Consider the following 14,356-nt stretch of genomic DNA (forward strand, 5'->3'; position numbering starts at 1 on the left):
GTAGTTTCGAACTGCTGGCCTTTTAAGGTTCGCAGCCCGATTCTTAATCGCTACGCTACCAGAGCTCCTTAGCTGCAGCAAAATAGAAACCTGGGAAGAAATCTGTCCTAGGTTGACAACTACGTCAGATACCTAACAAGAATAATTTCCCTCTAATTTCCTTGTCAATAGCCTTATTAAATTAGGGAGGGAAGAGGGGGATAGGAGAAAAGACCTGAAAGATGCTGAATTGCTTAAAATATTTAGTTAAGGGATGAGACTCTCATTTACTTTGCTGAAACAGTGCGTTTCATTGGTATCCCTGAGACCAGAAGAATACTCCCAATTCAGCTTCAGGTCTTGTCATTTTTTCTCATGGAATTTAGTGTAAAATTTTTATTCTTAGTTTACAAACTAGAGTTTCTTAAGAAACTGTATATGGTCAGGTTGTTTGAACTCACTTTAATCACAGAGTTCAAAGTCCTTTACTCTAAGGCCCATATTTGTTGTTTTTACATTAATTGCGTGCATTTGTCATTTCTGGGTCAAAGAAAATTTTTCTCTCCACCAAAATACTTTCAAGTAAGACAAGGACAGTTGGACATCAAAATATAGATTCCCCCAGGAACGGCTTTAAATGACTTCTTTTGATATCGTTCTACTTGACATGTTCAGTGTACCCACAACATCAAAGCTGATTCTCTATTAAAAAAAAAAAAAAAGAAAAAAGAGAAAGAAACTCTTTAATTTTGTTTCTCTTAGAAAATGCATGCTTCAGCTTTCTCTCCATGAATATTTTCAAAAACATTGATGTGCTTTCTAAAGAGGATATTCAATAACCTTGAGAAGAGATGTAGCATGAACAATTCTTATTTTGTACAACGTAAGACCTGAAAGACTTTAGGAAAAGTTGTTAGAGAAGGGTCTCAGGGCCAGTTCTATAAGATGTTTAATGCTAACCTCAGTGGTTATAATGAAGATTTTCAAATTGCCTTCTCTTTCTGAATTGTTATAAGGTGGCACAGTAGTTGAAGTACACTCTTTTCTTTCTATTACCATCTTCAGACTCTTAGGTTCTGGCTTTCTGCTGTACCTGAGCCATCCTACAACATATCTGGTTTCACAGGAGATGAATAGATGAGATGAGGAGCAAATTATTTTGTTGAAAAGATCCAGAAATTATTGATTAAATGCTACCATTCATGGGAAGACATTATGAAAGAAAAATAAGACTGCTTCTAGGTTTGTGTCCTTCATATTTTGTCAAAAATGCCTTTTAGAAAGATGGCTTGTAATTAAGATATATAGGATGGCTCAATTATTTTTGTTATGATTGAAGTAATATCAATTGCTATCATAAAATAAATGATATGTCCTTATTGGTGCTGTGGGTTAGGCATTGGACTGATAACCGCAAGACCAGTGGTTCAAACCCACTAGCTGCTCCATGAGAAAAAGGGAAAACTGTCTGCTCTAGTAAAGATATACAGTCTCAAAAACCCTGTATATGATCATTATGAGTTGGACTCAATTTCACAGTAGTGGGTTTGGGTTTGAGAGAAGATTTCATGAAATTATTTATTTCATAACAGCTCTTGCACATCCAGTAAATGCCAAATGAAAAGTGGAATGCTGAGTGTCTTTAGGATGCCAAAAAATCTACCATAACAGGCAGTTCTTCAAGTGTTCTGGTGGAAATGTATGCTCAAAGAATGAGTATCCAGTAACAGAAGATGTATTAGTAAAGTGTTCAGGGAAGATGAAACTATTGAATTTATTTGTACCTATAAGGTAGTTTTAGGGAGAATAGCATATCAGAAAATTGGTAAAGTCAGTCAGTGTCAGCCAGTCTGTCTAATAAGATCAATGATCTTCCTTTCAGCTAAAACTGCCCGGAACTTACTACCATATCTTGGAAAGAGGTTTGGGAATTTTGTGGTGGGAAGATGTGCTTACTGGTTGGGCCATGATGAACACAGAATCCAAGACCTCATTGTAAGAACATCTCACAGGTTGAGTCATCTCTTGTGATCTCTTCCCAGGTTAACTTTTTTACACCAATAGCATCAATCACAGGTTGTATCCAGATGCCACACACACTATACCCTAAGCCCATGCCTTTCCTCTGAATCCCATATCTATATAAGCTACCACCTGCAGCTCTTTGTCTCTAGTACATCTTAGGGGTATCTCTAAAATGAAATATAACATAGTTTGATAAGCACAATACAACTATGCTTTATTAAAATAATCATTCTTTTAAATAATCCACTCCTAACGTGATATTGTGGAGTCCTGGTGTGGCACTGTGGGTTAATGCTCCAGACTGCAAAGCTATTTGAACTTCAAGGTCGGCGGTTCAAGCTCACCAGCTGCTCCTCAGAAACCCTATACAGGTCACTATGGGTTGGAATCGACTCGACGGCACTTAACAACAACAACAATGTGATGTTTTAGGGTAAGTCCTGGACTTCTAACCATAAGGTTAGCACTTCAAACCCACTAGATGCTCCTTGGAAACCCTCTAAAGGGTTGCTGTGTGTCATAACCAACTCAATGGCACTTAACAAAACTAATAAAAACAATTCATTTCACTACGGGCGCTCCATATTGCATTCATCACCACATCCTATGAATTTTACCTTTGGATGTTCTTTTACATTGATGGAATGTAAATTGATATCTTTCACTTAACTGATGCAGCACTGGAGGGACTCAGTTATCTATGCCAAGAAATTTGGGAGACAGCTACCTGGCCAACTGGCTGGAAACAATCCATATTTGTGCCCAGAGAGGTAACCCAGAGGAAGGCAGATACCATCAGACAGTATCATTCTTGTCGCAAGCAAGTACGTTTTTGATGAAGATAATCCAAAAATGGCTGCAACAGTACCTTAACAGAGAAATGTTAGAGGTTCAAGTCAGATTCAGAAGAGGATGTGGACGAGGGATATCATTGCTATGTCATCTTAATAGTGGCTAAAAACAGAGAATGCCAGAAAATGCTTACCTGTGCTTTATTGACTATGCAAAGAATTTCAACTGTGAGTATTTAGGAAAATCTAAGGACCAATTTACCAAGAATGAGTATTCTGGAATACTTAATTATGCTCATGAGGAACCTGTACATAGATCAAGAGGCAGTCATTCAAGCAGAACAAGGGAATGCTGAATGGTTTAAAATCATTCACCAGACTCATTAAATCTGTATGCTGAGCAAATAATCCAAGAAGCTGTGTTCTATGAAGAACAAAAATTTAGGATTGGAGGAATCCTCACTAATATCTTGCAATATCCAGATAATACAAATGTGCTTGCTGAAAGTGAAGAGGGCTTAACATATTTACTGATGAAGATAAAGGACTACAGCCTTCAGTATGGTTTACACCTCCAAAGAAAAATTCTCATCACTGGACTGAATAATAACGTCATGATAAATGGAGAAAAGACTGAAGTTGTCTAAGACTTCATTTTGCTTGGATCAACCATCAGTACTCATGGAAGCAGCAATCAAGGAATAAAAAAATGTGTTACATTATGAACATCTGCTGCACAAGAACTCTTTAAAGTGTTCAAGAGCAAAAATATCAGTTTGAGGAATAAAGTGTGCCTTACCTAAACCATGATATTTCAATAACCTCGTATGCATGTGAAAGTTGGACAATGAATAAGGAAGACCATGGAAGAATTGATGCATTTGACTTATGGTGTTGGAGGAGAATTTAAAAAGTACTGTTGTCTGCCAAAGAACAAACAAATCTGTGTTGGAGGAAGTACAGCCAACATGCTCCTTAGAAGCCAGAATGGCCAGACTTCATCCCTCATATTTGAGGCATATTATTAGGAAGAACCATTCCCTGGAGAAGGACACCATGCTTGGTAAAATGGAAGGCCAACAAAAAACATGAAGACATCCAACTAGATGGGTTGATACAGTGGCAACAGCAATGGACTCACACTTGGCAATGGTTGTTAAGTTGGCACAGAACATGGTAGTGTTTCATTCTGCTGTGCATAAGGTCACTATGAGCTGGTGCCACCTCAATGGCATCTAACAACAACAAACCCCTTTCTAATGTTCTCAGCACCCAGCCCAGATAAATTCTATATCAGCAATGCTATACCTTGTTAATCTTCTGACTCTGGCTTGAACTTCAGATAGTCCCCTTTATTGTATGGCTCTAGCTGTATATCTTCACCTCTCACCCCTTCTATTTTGTTTGTAGTATTATATTCAGTTACGTCTTCAAAGCATAAATCAAATGGTATTATCATTGACCCCATCTTGAAATTTTCAAATAGCATTACACAGTTCTACCTTGTCTACAAACATTGAATGGCTAAGTGAGTTATAACTTCATTTCTCACTTGTTTATGTTTACATTCTGTGCACCAACCACAGTGACCTGTTGTTATTTCTTTGGTTGAATCTTCCTTTTTCTATAGGGATTTTTGGCAGACGTTGACTTTTTTCTTTCACATGGAATACTCTTCTTTCATCTACATCATCTTCATAGGTCAGCTTGTTGTTGCGGTTATTTTTAAGTCAGTTCCTGCTATTAGGAACCCTGTATCGTCTTTCTGAGACTGTATATTTTTGTGGGAATCCAAAGCCTTATCTTCCTCCACCAGAGTGGCTGATGGGTTTGCAGTCCCACTATACTCCCAGTGGTCAGTTTGTTGTTGTTGTTAAGTGTTGTCGAGTCAATTCCGAACCATAGCTACCCTATATAGGGTTTCCGAGGAACAGCTGGTGAGCTTGAACCACCGACCTTGCAGTTCAAATGGCTTTGCAGTCTGGCGCGTTAACCCACAGTGAGTTGTCTCATTTTCAATGAAATTTTCCTGACTTTGAGTCAAGTTTGACAGATACCCTTACTGTGCTATGGACTTAACTTTTATAATACAACGGTTTCCATTTCTATTCATATCTGTGTGGTTATGTAATAAAAAGCTAACCCACTTCTACATTGTAAACTCCAGTTCTTTAAGAGAAGAGAAGAGAGAGAGAGAGAAAGTGTGTGTCAATTCCTGTTTAAGATTGTATCTTTTTAGTATACTGCTAGGTACATCGTGGATGTTTGATAAAATACTTGGCAAAAGAATGAATAGACAAATGAACAGTTTATTGGTGACTCTTTCCAAATAAACATGATTGCATTGTAGCTAACACTCTCCTATTTTGTTTTAATCTCCAATATCCTGCATATTGGAGTCCTGGTGCAGCACTGTCAGTTAATGAGCTGGTCTGTAAGGTTGGTTTGAACCTCAAGGTCAGCAGTTCAAGCTCACCAGCTGCTCCTTGAAAACCCTATATAGGGTTGCTATGAATCAAAACTAACTTGATATCACTTAGCAACAACAACCCAGCATATTAAGGAGCTCTGGTGTTGTGGTTATGAGTTGGGCTGCTAACCTCAAGGTCAGCAATTCAAAACTCCCAGATGTTTCACCAAGAAAGGTGAGGCTTTCTTCTCCTGTAAAGGTTTACAGCCTTGGAAAACCTATGCAGGGTCGTTTGCGGCGGAGCTGACTCCAGGACATACCAGCACCCAGTATAGTACTTGGTTGCTGTTGCTAGGTGCCATTGGGTCTGCTCAGATTCATAGCAACGCTATGCCCAGCTGAACGCAATATTTCCCTCTTCTGCACATCCTCACAGTGGTTGGTTTGAGTCCACTGTTGTTACCACTGTATCAATCCATATTCTGAGAGTCTTCCTGTTTTTTGAGATCTCTCCACTTCACCAGTGGAGCACTGGTAGCATAGTGGATTATGAGCTGGCCTCCTAACTTCAAGGTTCGAAGTTCAAATCTACCAGACACAACACAGGAAAAAAGATAAGGCTTTCTGCTCCTAAAAAAAAATTACAGCCTGGGAAACTATAATCAGGGTTGCTATGAATCCGAAATGACTTGGTGGCACCCAAACACTACCAACCAGCAAGCATGATGTCCTTCTCCAGGGATTTCCTGACAACATATCCAAAGCATGAAAAAAAAAAATCTCACCATACTCATTTCTAAGGAGCATCCTGGTTGTACTTCTTCCAAGAAAAACATATTACTAGAAGTGTGATAATTTTCTATTAGAAAAATTTAACCTAGAGACAGAGACAATAATCATTGATGGCTTACTCTGGATATGAGGTTAAGAATTAGAATTGTAGTTAGTGGTTGAGTTTGAACCTAGCAAGATAATAAGGAAAGACAGCACAGCTGTTAGAAAGAGAATAAGATGAAATCAACAGACTAGCTAACTTGAAAGAGACCATGTGGCATTTAAGATCGAAAGAATATAGCGTCCATTGCTAAATTCCTGCTTTCTTCTTTCCGCCTTCCTTTTGCTTCCTTCTTCTCCTCTTTTTCCCTCCCTTCTTCCTCCCTTCCTTCATTCCTTCCTTCCAGCATTCTAGCCACCCTTTCCACTTTCCTTCCTTCCTTATTTTCATTCTCTTTTCAGGCTTAAATCTTGGTTTATCTTGATCATTGATTCTAGGTTTTATTCCTACAATAAATCTCAACCTTGTTCTCCCTTTTAATGCATGTGTTATTTACATAACTTTTACTACCTGCAGCAAAAAAAAAAAAAAAAAAAAAATTCTGAATAAAACAATGTGTCTCTGGGGTAGAACTGAGTGACACAATTACTCACTGCCCTACTGTACTTGATTTCTTCCTCAAGCCCTTTTTAATTGCTCCCCTGTTCTCTCACTCTAGCAAACTGCATATGCAGTACAACAGTGAAGGGCAATACTTTGCTGGCCTTGCCATAGGGGAATGATGGGTATTTCTATATTCAAGTGAAAATACAGTGGAATTAGAATCCAGAAATCAACAGTGCAAATGCAATGACAGCTGATGTTGTTGTTGTTAGGTGAGATTGAGTCAGTACTGACTCATAGCGACCCTATGGACAACAGAACAAACACTGCCTGGTCCTGGGCCAACCTCACAATTGTTGCCACGCTTGAGTCCGTTGTTGCTGCCATTTGACAATCCATCTCATTGGGAGTCTTCCTCTTTTTCTCTGACCCTCCACCTTACCAAATATCCTGGTCCCTTCTGACAATATGTCTGAAGTATGAGAGACAAACTTTGGCCATCCTGGCTTCCAAGGAACACTCTGGCTATACTTCTTCCAACACAGATCTATGGGTTCTTTTGGCAGCCCATGGCACTTTCAATATTCTCCAACACCATAACTCAAAAGCATCAATTCTTCTACGGTCTTCCTTATTCACTGTCCAGCTTTCACATGCATATGAGGTTATTGAAAATACCATGACTTGGGTCAGGCACACCTTAGTCCACTGTAGACATTAATATTTGTGGGTTCTTTACATTATGCTAGGCATTCTGGTAGTTTTTCTGAATCCATCTTTGATTGTAGGTTTCCATTCCCTTGCTGGAGTTAGGTATTCTTTCTCCTTGTTTAATATAATTAGCTGAATGAACTGATATGTCTTGGAAGAAGCATGGCCAGAATGTTCCTCGGAAGCAATGATAGTGAAACGGCATGTCACATTATTTTTGATCAGGAAGGACAAGTACCTGGAAAAGAGCATCAAGCTCATGTTTGGTAAAACAGAGATTCAGTGAAAAAGTGGAAGTCCCGCAAGGAGATGGACTGACACTGTGGCTGTAACACTGAACTCACAATGACAACAATTGTGAAGATGGTGCAGAACTGTACAGTGTTTCCTTCTATTGTACCTAGAGTCACTATGAGTAGGAACAGACTGGATGGCGCCTAACAGTAACAACAACAAAGCATACTTGTCATATTTTATTATTATTGCTCTCATCCATTTTGCTCCCCATGTGGTACAATCTTTTGAAACAGAATACAAAGTTTCCACATGAAAGGTGTTGCATCACTATATTCTGTAGAATGAGAAAAATTGATATAAACTTATTATATTTAATAATTTTAACATAGTCCATAGAGTGCTGCTCACTCTCAGTGACTCTTCTAGTTGCTGTTAATCAAATAAATTCACTCATAGACCCAATATCTGAATTGTCACATCAGTTTTTAGAATTTATATAACTATATATGCTGTACATCTCTTTAAAATGTTCAAGAGCAAAGATGTCATTTTAAGGACTAAGGTGTGACAGACATAAGCCATGGTATTCTCAGTAACCTCATATACATGGAAAAGCTGGACAATGAATAAGGATGACCACAGAAGAATTGATGCATTTGAATTATGGTGTTGGAGGAGAATATTGAAAGTACCATGGACTATAAATCTTTGTTGGAAGAAATACAACCAGAATGTGCCTTAAAAATCAGGGTGCCCAATCTGGACTCTCATAATTTGGACATATTATCATAATGGATCAGTCCCCAGAGAAGGACATCATGTTTGGTAAAAGTGGAGGACCATCAGAAAAGGGGACTATCCTTAGTAAGATGGACTGGCACAGTGGCAGCAGCAATGAGAAAAGTGTAACAATTGTGAGGTTTGCACAGGACCAGGGAGTATTTTGTTCTGTTGTGCATCAGGTCTGAAGCAACTTGATGTAACCTAAGAAGAACAGCAGCACGTCTTCTCTCCAGGAAAATTAAGTTTAAGTTATGACTCTGCGCTTTGATTTTATATTGAGCAAGTCAATTGATTATGTGAATTTCAGTTTTCTCTTGTATAGAATGAAAGTACTTTCATGTACTTGTCAGTATTATGACAGATAAAATTGTATTTTCTATGTTTTTTTATGCCAATGATGTGCACTACAAATCCTTCATGCTTCCAACTTTTCTTTTTCAGATTAATGAGACATAAAATGACACAAAGGTATTAGGGCATAGAGAAAGATAATGACTCTGATGTCTGGTCCCTGGGTAGTGCAAAGGGTTAATGTATAAAATTTTTAACCTAAAGATTGACAGTCCAGTTCACCTAGAGGCACCACAGAGAAAGGTCTTCCTATCCACAAATAATATCAATTATATTGTCTGAAGATTATTGCATTAAGATCAAGACAGACTTAATCTTATTTATTAAGATGTATTAATTAATACAAAAGCATCCTTCTTCCTAGTCTGTCTTAATCTGGAAGTGCCAATGAAACCTGACCACCATGGGTGATCCTGCTAGTATTTAAAATACTGTTCCCCATGGGTGACTTTACTGGTATTTAAATACTGGCATTTAGAATAGCTTACAGTATCAGAGCAACCACACAATCCTCCACAGTAGGAGAAACTTACAGGTGAGCTGTGGAATTTTTCTTGTAGATTCAGAAATGTACACAAATTCCTTTCTAATAGATGATTTTTTTTTGTCAGCAGAGTCATTCTAAAGTTGTCTAGGTTCAATTTCATATCCTCTTACTCAAACACAAAACAATCTGATAGGTTTGGTCAAAACTAAAATAGACAAAAGCAAATAAACAAAGAAAGCCAATAATGGTTTGAGATAAATAGTGAAAGTCCTACAATAGTGCTTGGCTTTATGTGATGTTAGAATTGTGTACTATCAGTCAAAGATTGATTAACGTAATCTTGCCTTTATCGTAATAAATGCTAATAGATATATACACTTCTAGATTTGGAGCACAACATACAAGAATGACTGTGTGTAATTATCTTTTGTCTCTAATTTGTATTTACCCACAGATTTTAAATTCTTAGAGTGTAGAAGGCACATCATTTTACTATGTTTAAATACGGGATCTAACACATTATAGATCCTTAGTAAATATTAATAGTTTTGATTTTAAAATAGTTTAAATTTTTACAGAATAAGGTTATCTTAAAAAATTAATTATAAACCTCAAACCAAATTAATGTTTCAATTGCAAACAGGGATTTTATTTTTAAGTTATTCTCATAAAAGAATCATAAATTAAAACTGTAGTTTCTCAACTTTCTCTTGTAAACAAGCAAGAACAAAGCAAATTGCTACTAAATGTTATGAAAGTGTCTGCATAAGATAAGTGGTTTAGCTTGTTTGACATAGAACGGTAGTTTAAATGACCCCTGTGCTTCCACACATCTGGTATTCCTCCAATAATTAGGACAGCATATCGAGTAATACACAAGAAAGAGTTGTTCAAGGCTTTAGGGATACAGGTTTTCTGAGCTGTGGGATTGTGGATATATGTATATATGCTTCTAGTCATGGAAAATTAAAAACGTACAATCAGAATTTTTGTTAAAAAATGGAAATAGCTCTGAACAACCATTGGATTTTGAAATTAAAACAGTAAGAACCAAGGGCAATGTAATTTTTTAAACCAGAAATGCAAAGTAAAAACAGCCACTTTTCAGGGAAAATTTATTTTACCAGACATGGTGCTGGGAAAATTGAGTTCATTACCTTTCATCCTTATAATAACCTTGAAAGATAAGTACTATCCTACATTTAATTAAGAAGAATCTGAAGTGCAAGGAGTTTAGCCAACTTGCCTCAGATTACAAAGTAGAAACTAATGGAACAAGTTTGACTTCAGGTCTCAGATATTTGCTCTTTTGTGACTGGCCTCAAATGGTACTGTGGTACTGGGTAACAATTCTGAAAAAAAAAACCCAGCTAGGATTGAATTATTATCATCAACCACATGTTCTTTAGCATTTACATATATTAGCAAATTCAATCCTCACAGCAACACAATGAAACTGAGAAACAGAAAAGTTGTATGACTTAGTCAAGTTCACAAAGCTAGTATGTGAGATCATACTCTTATATAAAGTGTTTTATTTGCTTTTTAAATTGTTGTTAAGTGATGTCAAGTCAGTTCCAGCTCAGTGACCCTGTATAGGATTTCCGAGGAGTAACTGGTGGGTTTGAACTGCTGACCTTGTGGTTGGCAGTCCATTGTTGATGCTACAGTGCCACATCAAAAGTTCCATTCAAATGTCCAACTCAAGAATTTTAGAGAGTTTGTAATACAACACGTTTTATATACATTGTTGTTGTTGTTAAGTGCCGTTGAGTCAGTTCTGACCCAGTGTGACCCTGAACAGGGTTTCCAAGGCTATAAATCTTTATGGGAGCAGAAAGCCTCATCTTTCTCCAGCGGAGCAGCTGGTAGTTTCGAACTGCTGACCTTGCGGTTTGCAGCCTGATTCATAACCACTACACTACCAGAGCAGACACTAAAGAATGCATTTACCCAGTGACTTGCCAAAGGCCATACTAGTGAGGGGTAATGGCAGCCTAGACATACGGCCTTTTGACTCAATTTGCTTATTAGTTGCCATCTGGTGGTCTCCCACTTATTGTACCTTATGTATTATGCTCTTTATGATGATGAGTACAAGAGCATACCTCTTGAATTTGTTGTTCCAGCACAGTTGTTAAGTGTCATTGAGTCAGTTTCAGCTCATAGAAACCCGGTGTAGGATTCCCATGGTGCATCTAGTAGATTTGAACCACCAACCTGTCGTTAAAAGTCTAGTGCTTAACCTAAAGTACCACACCCGGACTCCTCTAGCATAGTAGACCATGTGATCATTACACTTAAAATGATCAGTACTGCTCCCTTTCAGCTCACTCATGCCTACAAAACTGATCTTTAAGTGCTCCACTTTGTTTTAGAGGCCTTCCATTTTTCCTTGATGCTGACTTTCTACATTCCATGTTCCAATTACTAATGGATGTCAGCAGCTGTTGCTTCTCATTTTGAGTTATTCCACATCTGCAAAAAAGGCCATGAAGACTACTCCATCTGTATCCTTAAGTTAGCTCCACTTTAAAAAGCCAGATCTTCCCTAGTTATATTATCAACCTGATGGGTTCATCTACAAATACTGTATTTGGCAAAGTTCTGTTTTTATCCATATGATTTTCATTGACCGATTTTCAGAACTAGATTGCCCTTTGTTAGTTTAGAAGCTCTACTGAAACCTTCACACGATGCATGACTTTGTTGGTGCTTGAAACACAGGTGAAATAGCTTTCCACATCACAGTAACTTAATAGTCACCACAGACAGTATGGATAATTGACAGACATGCAAGGGTTAAATCAGATAAATTATTGAAAGTTCTTGACTAAATAAATGTCATGTATTAAGCACCAAGTAAATCCTGAAGTTCTTAGGTGGTGCAAATGGTAAATATATCTGGCTACTGCTAAACAAAAGGCTGGTGGCTGGAGTTCACCTGAGAAGCCTCAAAAAAAGTTCTGGATGTGGCATATTAGGATAAGCACTGGACTGTTAACCACAAAGTTCATGTTTCAAACCCACCATCTGCTACTCAGACCCCAATACAGAGTCAGTCGCTATGAGTTCAAACTGACTCAACAGCACTTACCAGTAACAACAATCATCTTATTCCCTAAAGATAACCCACTAAAAACCCTTGAGCATAGTTCTACTTGATACACATGACGTCACCATGAGATTGAACTGACTCCTTGGCAATTGTCTGTTGCTGTTTTATATTTGTCAAAGTAAATCTTAGTTCCTTTTCCTTGCACTGAATATTTTGTTAAATGAATCATGAGAAGGATAACACATGAGCATGATATATAGTTACATAAAAAACAAATACAAGGCAGGCAAAGGATAGCCACTCGGATCTATCGTTTATTTGACAATTCAGTACTCCTATTCACAAAAGAGTTATGATTTTCTGCATTTAGGTTTATAGAATCATCTGACACAGTCATCACTTTTAGGTTATGTCTGTTTCATAAGCTCTTGTAGTCAGGGTGTTTTCACTGAAATGCCAGGCAATTTGTGATTATTCTTTGCTTTATGACCTTTCAGTTAGTGTACAATCTATTTGACAGTGCTCATCCAACACCTACAGCAATTTCATCTAATATGAGAACAAGCTTTCCAAAGACACTAACTTGGGTTTGTATAAATCAAATATAATTCAATATTTCAGCAATGCTTCCTTTATTGACTGATCTCCAAATAGTATGACAAAAAGAATCATATTTTCTGGAAGGATTTATTTCTTTAGAAATCTATGCTAATTTCACACCATAGCCTATTGCTTTTTCTTTCAAAGATATTTTTATGAATAGGTCGTTTATCATTCTTGTGGAGGTAGAAATAAATATGTTCATGCTGAGAGGGGATTTTACAATACCATCTTATGGAAGATCATTGGACTTCATATTTGCCTTCATGAATTTATTCAAAATTGGTAGAGACACTGTTCTGGAAATATTTATTCAGCATTTAATCATATTCTTCCAAATACAAACACATAAACATACACACAGTTAAGCATTCATGTGTGTATGCTTCTCTCCTTTTCAATATATCTTTTTATGAAAGACAAGGGAATGACTTTTATAGCTACTTTATGGCCATCTGTGCATATACAATGATAGACTTGTAGTAGGCTGTCTAGAAGTCTAGTTGGTTCATGCTCTCAGTCAACAAAGGAGTTGTAAAAATTGTGACTGAGCATCCATGTTCTCGCAACATGAAAACTTTGACTCTAATCATCTTTTGATTCTTAGTGGTTGTAAAAAATTCTTGGACAAGTTATTAAAACTTCAGCTTTTCATCTATTCTATGAAATCAATAGTATCACGTGAGCACATTGTTTTGGCATAAAATTTTATTGACATTAGTTATTTATATAACAATATTTGTTGGACACCTGTTATTGATGCTGTTAAGTTCTGTTTTGTCAGTTACAACTAATAGTGACAATATAGACACAGAATGATGCACATGAAACACTGTCCAGTTCTGTGCCATCACCACAAATGTTGTTAAGCTTAAGCCCATTGTAGCTGCCATTGTGCCAATCCGTCTTAGTGGAGGTCTTCATGTTTCTCACTGATGCTCAACTTTACCAAACATTGTGTCTTTCTGCAGAGACTGGTCCCTCTTGATATGACCAAAGTATGAGAGATGAATGCTAAGAAGTATTCTGGCTATACTTTTCTCAATCCAGATTTATTTGTTCTTCTGGAAGTCCATAGTATCCTTCTCTAAAACCATGTTCTTCTACCATTTTTATTATTCATTATCTGTCATATGCATAAGAAACTATTGAAAATGCTATAGCTTGAGTCAGGTGAACCTTAGTCCTCAAGTTGACATCTTTTCTTTGAATACTTTAAAGAGGTCTGTTGCAGCAGAATTTGCCTAATGCAATAGGTCATATGATTTCTTGATTGCTGTTTCCATGAATCTTGATAGTAGATCCAAGTAAAATGAAGTCTTTGACAGCTTCGATCTTTTCACTATCTATCTATAAATTCAAGTTGTTGTTGTTGTTAGGTGCCATTGAGTCAGTACAGACTCATAGTGACCCTATGCACAACACAACGAAACACTGCCTGGTCCTGGGCCAACCTCACAATTGTTGCTACACTTGAGCCCATTGATGCTGCCACTTTGCCAATGCATCTCTCTGGAGATCTTCCTCTTTTCTCTGATCCTCCAAC

This window comes from Chrysochloris asiatica, unplaced genomic scaffold (genome assembly GCF_000296735.1).
Source record: "Chrysochloris asiatica unplaced genomic scaffold, ChrAsi1.0 scaffold00200, whole genome shotgun sequence".
Lineage (NCBI taxonomy): Eukaryota > Metazoa > Chordata > Mammalia > Afrosoricida > Chrysochloridae > Chrysochloris > Chrysochloris asiatica.